This window comes from Rhinoderma darwinii, unplaced genomic scaffold, assembly GCF_050947455.1.
Source record: "Rhinoderma darwinii isolate aRhiDar2 unplaced genomic scaffold, aRhiDar2.hap1 Scaffold_722, whole genome shotgun sequence".
NCBI classification, from domain to species: Eukaryota; Metazoa; Chordata; class Amphibia; order Anura; family Rhinodermatidae; genus Rhinoderma; species Rhinoderma darwinii.
In genome coordinates, this window is record NW_027464283.1 from 111,025 (window position 1) to 119,049 (window position 8,025).

The following is an 8,025-nucleotide window of genomic DNA, read 5'->3' on the forward strand; positions in this document are numbered from 1 at the left end:
GGAGTAGTGATGATGGTGGGAGTAGTGATGATGGTGGGAGTAGTGATGATGGTGGGAGTAGTGATGATGGGTGTGGGAGTAGTGATGATGGTGGGAGTAGTGATGATGATGGTGGTGGGAGTAGTGATGATGGTGGGAGTAGTGATAATGATGGTGGGAGTAGTGATAATGATGGTGGGAGTAGGATGACGATGGTGGGAGTAGTGATGACGATGGTGGGAGTAGTGATGACGATGGTGGGAGTAGTGATGACGATGGTGGGAGTAGTGATGACGATGGTGGGAGTAGTGATGACGATGGTGGGAGTAGTGATGACGATGGTGGGAGTAGTGATGACGATGGTGGGAGTAGTGATGACGATGGTGGGAGTAGTGATGACGATGGTGGGAGTAGTGATGACGATGGTGGGAGTAGTGATGACGATGGTGGGAGTAGTGATGACGATGGTGGGAGTAGTGATGACGATGGTGGTGGGAGTAGTGATGACGATGATGGTGGGAGTAGTGATGACGATGATGGTGGGAGTAGTGATGACGATGATGGTGGAGTAGTGATGACGATGGTGGTGGGAGTAGTGATGGTGGTGGGAGTAGTGATGGTGGTGGGAGTAGTGATGATGATGGTGGTGGTGGTGGGAGTAGTGATGATGATGGTGGTGGGAGTAGTGATGATGATGATAGTGGTGGGAGTAGTGATGATGATGATAGTGGTGGGAGTAGTGATGATGATGGTGGTGGGAGTAGTGATGATGATGATGGTGGTGGGAGTAGTGGTGGGAGTAGTGATGATGATGATGATGGTGGTGGGAGTAGTGATGACGATGGTGGGAGTAGTGATGACGATGGTGGGAGTAGTGATGACGATGGTGGGAGTAGTGATGACGATGGTGGTGGGAGTAGTGATGACGATGATGGTGGGAGTAGTGATGACGATGATGGTGGGAGTAGTGATGACGATGGTGGTGGGAGTAGTGATGGTGGTGGGAGTAGTGATGGTGGTGGGAGTAGTGATGATGATGGTGGTGGTGGTGGGAGTAGTGATGATGATGGTGGTGGGAGTAGTGATGATGATGATAGTGGTGGGAGTAGTGATGATGATGGTGGTGGGAGTAGTGATGATGATAATGGTGGTGGGAGTAGTGGTGGGAGTAGTGATGATGATGATGATGGTGGTGGGAGTAGTGATGATGATGATGATGGTGGTGGGAGTAGTGATGATGATGATGATGGTGGTGGGAGTAGTGATGATGATGATGGTGGTGGTGGGAGTAGTGATGATGATGATGATGATGGTGGTGGGAGTAGTGATGATGATGATGGTGGTGATAGTATTGATTGCTGACCACCCTGGGATATGAAGAGGCTTTTAGCACCTCACAGTACAGGGACGATCACCCTCCATCTCACTAACAGGGACGCGTCGTCTGACCTCACCAGCTCTGCCGCAGATTAACCCTTCACATCCAGCAGAGATATCTCATCCTCCTCATCATCCTCCTCCTCATCCTCCTCCTCATGACTTCTGGTCTCTTCCGCTATCAGGAGCTGCGGCTTCCTATTACATGACGTAACATCACGGTCTCTCCCCCCCCCCCCCCCTGTACGAGTCGCTTCCATGGTCATTTGGATTAACCCTTTCTGTGTTCGTTCTTCTCTCAGGTATTTAAGAACAAGGCTGTGCTGCTGGCAGAGAAACTGCTCCCTGCATTTAAACACCCGACCGGCATCCCCTGGGCCATGGTGAATCTCAAGAGGTGAGTCCGGCACCCCCCCCAACACCTTCATTCCAATAAATCGTGGGGTGTCCATCCCCCTCCCTGGAATCAGCTGATCCCGCTCATCAGAGAATGTAATATTGGATGTAAAGAAGCAGAGAACTTGAAAACGGCAGGGAATTGCTACACAAAGTCTGTTATATAAAGCTTCAAGGTCTGGAACTTTCTAACACTGAATGTAATGACCGTTTTTGGGGTCCCATGCACTAAATTAGAGTGTGATTAGTCATTAAAGGGGTGTTCACAGGATCGGTGATAAGTGTCTGATCGCTGGGACCCCCCCCCCCCATCCATCGCCCTGCAGTCCGCCTCCTATGTCAGCCCCAAAGACAATGATTGGAGTGACTTGGATTCAAACTCCTTAACATGGGGGGTGCAGTATGGAGGAACGGGGGGGGGGGGTCGTGATTGATGGGCCCCCAGGAGTCAGACACATCACCTCACCTGTGGATTTTGGGCATTACCACAATCCTCTTATAGAGTCCAAGTAAACGCTGCTAAATCCTGTACCTCCGGGGCGGGCGAATCTATGATGTGGCCCCTCCCCCACAATGCTACGGCTGGGGCCCTGGTGTCATACAGGGTGTTTCTTACACCCGCTCCTCTCTCCTCCTAGTGGCGTCGGCAGGAACTGGGGCTGGGCGTCCGCTGGCAGCAGTATCCTGGCAGAATTTGGGACCCTTCAACCTGGAGTTTGTGCACTTGACCTACCTGACCGGGAACCCTGTGTATTATAACAAGGTGAGTGACGTTCATGGAGCCCATAGATAGATGGTCGGGGTCTTCTGTGCCCCCCTGTCCTCTTCTGGTCCCCCTCCGTCCTCTTTCTGGTCCACCTCCGTCCTCTTCTGGGCCCCCTCCGTCCTCTTCTGGGCCCCCTCCGTCCTCTTCTGGGCCCCCTCCGTCCTCTTCTGGGCCCCCTCCGTCCTCTTCTGGGCCCCCTCCGTCCTCTTCTGGGCCCCCTCCGTCCTCTTCTGGGCCCCCTCCGTCCTCTTCTGGGCCCCCTCCGTCCTCTTCTGGGCCCCCTCCGTCCTCTTCTGGGCCCCCTCCGTCCTCTTCTGGGCCCCCTCCGTCCTCTTCTGGGCCCCCTCCGTCCTCTTCTGGGCCCCCTCCGTCCTCTTCAGGGCCCCCTCCGTCCTCTTCAGGGCCCCCTCCGTCCTCTTCAGGGCCCCCTCCGTCCTCTTCAGGGCCCCCTCCGTCCTCTTCAGGTCCCCCTCCGTCCTCTTCAGGTCCCCCTCCGTCCTCTTCAGGTCCCCCTCCGTCCTCTTCAGGTCCCCCTCCGTCCTCTTCAGGTCCCCCTCCGTCCTCTTCAGGTCCCCCTCCGTCCTCTTCAGGTCCCCCTCCGTCCTCTTCTGGTCCCCCTCCGTCCTCTTCTGGTCCCGCTCCGTCCTCTTCTCTTACTCGGCACCGCATCCAGTAATTCAGAGATCCGGACACCTCATAAGAAAATGTTCTCAATTCCTCCATGTTTTGTAGGTTATGCACATCAGAAAACTCCTGCAGAAAATGGATCGTCCCAATGGCCTTTACCCAAATTACCTGAATCCCAGGACTGGACGCTGGGGGCAACGTAAGTGCTAGAATAACATCCCCCCCCCCTAATGTTTGACAACGTCACCTGGAACTGGACTGACTGTGTGTGGTGTCTGTAAGGATGACCCGTGTACCGGGGGCGCGAGGGTGACCCGGGGCGCGGGGTGTGAGGACGGCCCCCGTGGCGGGGGCGCGCGGGGTGTGGGGACGGCCCCCGTGGCGGAGGCGCGCGGGGTGTGGGGAAGGCCCCTGTAGCATTAACCCTTCCTTTCCCTCCAGACCACACATCAGTGGGAGGATTAGGAGACAGTTTTTACGAGTATCTCCTGAAGGCCTGGATGGTGTCGGACCGGACTGACACGGAGGCGCGGAACATGTATGACAACGCAATAGAAGTGAGAACATTACAGATAAATCTATACTGGGCATTGTGTGTGGGGGAGGGGCAGCAGCGTTATCTATATTCATTGCTCTCTAGCGCCATCTCCTGGAAATACTGGTAATGTGTGATCTTCATCCTACGATCCCGTCCTCATGTTCTCTCTGTTTCAGGCCATCGAGAAGCATCTGATCCGCAAGTCAAACGGCGGTCTCACCTTTATCGGCGAGTGGAAGAACGGTCACCTGGAAAGAAAAATGGGTCACCTGACCTGTTTCGCGGGCGGCATGTTGGCACTCGGAGCAGACGGGTCCCCAGGGGATAAAGCCGGACACTACCTGCAGCTGGGGGCGGAGATCGCTCACACCTGCCACGAGTCCTATGACCGGACAGGTGAGTGCCGGGTTATTACACCGGGAAGAGGAGGGACCGGTGCGGGGACTCCCGGGACGTGTGCCAGGCGAAGGGGGGGGATCTCCAGTGAGTGCGGTCAGTCAGAAGCCCCTCAACCTGAAATCCGTGTGAGAATGGTAAATATATGGGGGTTCTGCTCTATGGAGGGGGACGTTAGGGATATGTCTGTAGGGAGGAGTAACTACTCCCATCATTGCCTCCCATAATCTATGATATTCCTCCTCAGTGCTGAAGTTGGGTCCTGAAGCCTTTAAGTTTGACGGGGGAGCGGAAGCCGTGGCCGTGCGTCAGAACGAGAAATATTACATCCTGAGACCGGAGGTGATCGAGACGTACTGGTACATGTGGCGCTTCACCCACGACCCCCAAATACCGGAGCTGGGGCTGGGAAGCGGCTCAGGTGCGTCCTATGAGACCCCCTCCCCCCGCTCCTCATATCCCCACCCCCGCTCCTCATATCCCCGCCCTCCTGCTCCTCATATCCCCGCCCCCCCCGCTCCTCATGTCTGAGCCGTTTCTCCATTTTGTGCTGATTCCCTGTGGCTTTGTCTCCCTCTACAGGCCATTGATAAGTATTGCAGAGTGAGCGGTGGCTTCTCGGGTCTGAAGGACGTGTACTCGTCTGCGCCGGCGTACGATGACGTCCAGCAGAGCTTCTTCTTAGCGGAGACGCTGAAGTGAGTGCCACGCGATTGTCAGAAGATTGCCGTATTTTTCGGACTATAAGACGCACCCAGGTTTTAGACAACGAAAAACTAACTTTTATAAAGCAAAAACTATTTGTTAAAAAAAATATTAGTTCTGTTTCACCGCATGCGGAGAGGCATTTTTTTGGTACATACGATTTTTTTTATCACTTTTTATTTCATTCCCTTTTGGAAAAAGTTTTTTTTTGTTTTTTTTTTTTTTTACTTTTAATATTTTTTTTGCACTCCTGAAAATGTATCTAACTTTTTTTTTTTACACATTCTATTAGTTCCCCTCGGGGACTTGAACCAGCGATCATTGGATCACCGGTAAAATACACTGCAATACATGGATGAGTTACAGAAACAGCGTGACTCGCAGTGCTAAGCTGTTTCCATAACTAATATTCAGTTCTATGGGAGGTACGGAAACAGCTCAGTGAGTACTGTGCTGTTTCCATAACTCGACCACCTGACCAGGAAGTGGCTGGGAGACAGCCGAGCCGGGTAAGATAGAACGTGGCTTAGGGTGGGACGCGCATCTATCTGACATCTGTGGATCCTGTGGAGATGTCATAAATGTCCTTCATGGAAATACCCTATAAATGACGCAGTCGCTATTGACCGCGGCATTTAACTAGTTAAATGGCCAGGAACAGCGCCTTCACTGTTCCTGCCCGTTAGAGCAGCGTGTCAGCTGGAAAACACAGCTGACACCTGCAGTGTATGGAGCGCTAAGTTCTGCAACTTCCTAAAAACACTTTTTGGATCATTTCCTCACCGTTTTCAAGATCTCGGTTTGCTGTCAGTGAATAGAGAACTTTCTGGCTTGCGTCCTGACCTGATACTTCTCACAGCTGAGATCTTGTTACAATGTCGTGATATTACAATCCTCTGTGTGCTAAACAGGTCGGGCTGCGCAGATGTTACTTTGAGGCTGCGTTCACATGTAGCGGGACGGCTGCGTATTATTATTTATCCGGATTTGTGGCTAAAAAATCTGAGAACTTAACAAATCTCACCCACGCGCTGCAGCAAATGTCTGCGCAGAACTTCACGTGCGCTGCCAATGTCTTCATCCACTTTCATTGCATCCTGCGGAGCGGGGGCGCGCTTGCTGAAGATTTTCCTCAGTGAATTCAATGGGGAAGTGAAAATTCGCAGCAAATGGTCCATTTTTTTACTGTGGAAAACCTTCATCTCCGCATCAAACTCCACGTTAAAATAGAAACCTCAGACTCCCCTCCCCCGGCGCTCCCTCCCGGCTCCCCCTGCTGGTCGCTGGGCCGCCGGCCTCCTGGAATGCTGTTTCGTCCCATGTGACTGTTGGCACCAATCACAGGCTGCAGCGGTCACATGGGACAAAACCTCAACCCAGGAGTCCGGATTCAGATGCCAGCTGAGGGAGCGGAGACGCGTCACCACAGGAGCGTCGGGGGAGGGGAGTGCGGTCGTCGTTGTTGTTTTTTTTTTTCTCTTATTACACATTGTGCAGACTTTTCCCGCAGCAAATCTGACTCATGGACACACCCAAATAGATACATTGTAACAAGTCCTGCAGCTGTGAGAAGTCTGTAGTGTCGTTGATGTTGCAGGATTCCCGCCTCGTGTATTAATCTTCTCTCCCCTCCCCCCAGGTACTTGTATCTGCTCTTCTCCAGTGACGACCTCCTACCATTAGACAACTGGGTGTTCAACACGGAGGCGCACCCCCTACCGGTCATCCGCACGGCCAACAGCACGCTGCCCGGGAACCGCGTGGCACGATAGGACCATTATCCTGGGACCACTTGTTCTTCGGACTTGCGGGGGGCTTTTCAGGAGACCCTCCTACAGGACTTGGCGATTCTTTGTTCCCGGGCACAATTCCGTTTTACCTTCCTTCATTTTTTTTTTTCTGTTGCCTCCGTTTGCCGCCAGCGATAGAACGGCGCGTTGTAAGGAGGCCGATCACCGACCAAACTGCTCTGCTTGACCAGGCTGCTGCTGCAGGGGTTACCACGGGGCCAAAAATCCAGGGGTGGGGCTTTTATGGGGGATGGGGGGAGGCCGGGAGGTCGTTCCAGGACGAGACGTTTTAACCGCGCTCTGCGGAAGATTTGCACTGTCTGGTTTTTATTCTGCGCCGTTGCCAAAGTTTACTTCTATTCCGGCGGCCATGGAGAAGAGCACGCCAGGGCGCCCCCTACTGGAAGTGACTGGAACGGCTTTAGAAAACTAAGGACGGGTCTTCGTGTCAACGCCAGTCATCAGGAACATTAACAGGGGTCTATGGGAACCTGTCCCCACCCTGCACCCCAGGGGCTCCCACCACTTCCTTTCATTTCACTTTTTTGGGGTTTTAGCGGCATGAGCAACACAACAAGCAGGAGATTAAAGACATTGTACATACACTGCAGTGTGGCTCCTCTTCCCCCCCCCCCCCCTCAGGATCTCCCCTGCAGTAATGGCCTGACACTCATCGCGGAGAGAGAGGTGGTAATATAATCCGCATCGCCACAGGAAGTAGAGTTGGGTTTTCAGCCGCACATCCCCCCTCGCCAGTACTGTGGCAGTAAAATGCATAAGCAACTTAAAAATCTCCCATTGTGTGTGTACAGCTCCAATGCAGATCTATATGTCTCCATGGTTACAGACTACAAACAAACCCTGTGTAGTCTGATCCTGCAGTCATGTGTTCTTCTCCTGCTTCTTGTAACCTATAGACAGTAGAAGACGGGGTAGATGGAAGGGAGTAACACATGACCGCAGGATCAGACTACACAGGGTTTGTTTGTAGTCTGTAACCATGGAGACACATGGGTCTGCACAGGAGCTGTAGACAAAACGGTAGCTTAGTTTTTTGTTAACTGCAAAATTAAATAGAACCGATAAAGACACTAAAGTACCTGAAAGAACTATTAAAAATTAAATGTATTAAGTATAACACTAAAATGGCCAAAGTCCAATATATATCTGGTAACAGGCAAAAGCAAAGTATCAGACTGAAGAGAGCGGAGGGGGAGAGAGAGAGCGAGCGGAGGGGGGAGAGAGAGCGGAGGGGGGAGAGAGCGAGCGGAGGGGGGAGAGAGCGAGCGGAGGGGGGAGAGAGCGAGCGGGAGAGAGCGAGCGGAGGGGGGAGAGAGCGAGCGGAGGGGGAGAGAGCGAGCGGAGGGGGGAGAGAGCGAGCGGAGGGGGGAGAGAGCGAGCGGAGGGGGAGAGAGCGAGCGGAGGGGGGGAGAGAGCGAGCGGAGGGAGAG

At 53.2% G+C, this 8,025-nt stretch overlaps 1 pseudogene; it reads left to right on the forward strand.

The window, feature by feature from the left end:
* The first annotated feature begins 12 nt into the window (after positions 1 to 12).
* Positions 13 to 7,179, forward strand: LOC142729576 (mannosyl-oligosaccharide 1,2-alpha-mannosidase IB-like; annotated as a pseudogene).
* The last annotated feature ends 846 nt before the right edge of the window (positions 7,180 to 8,025 follow it).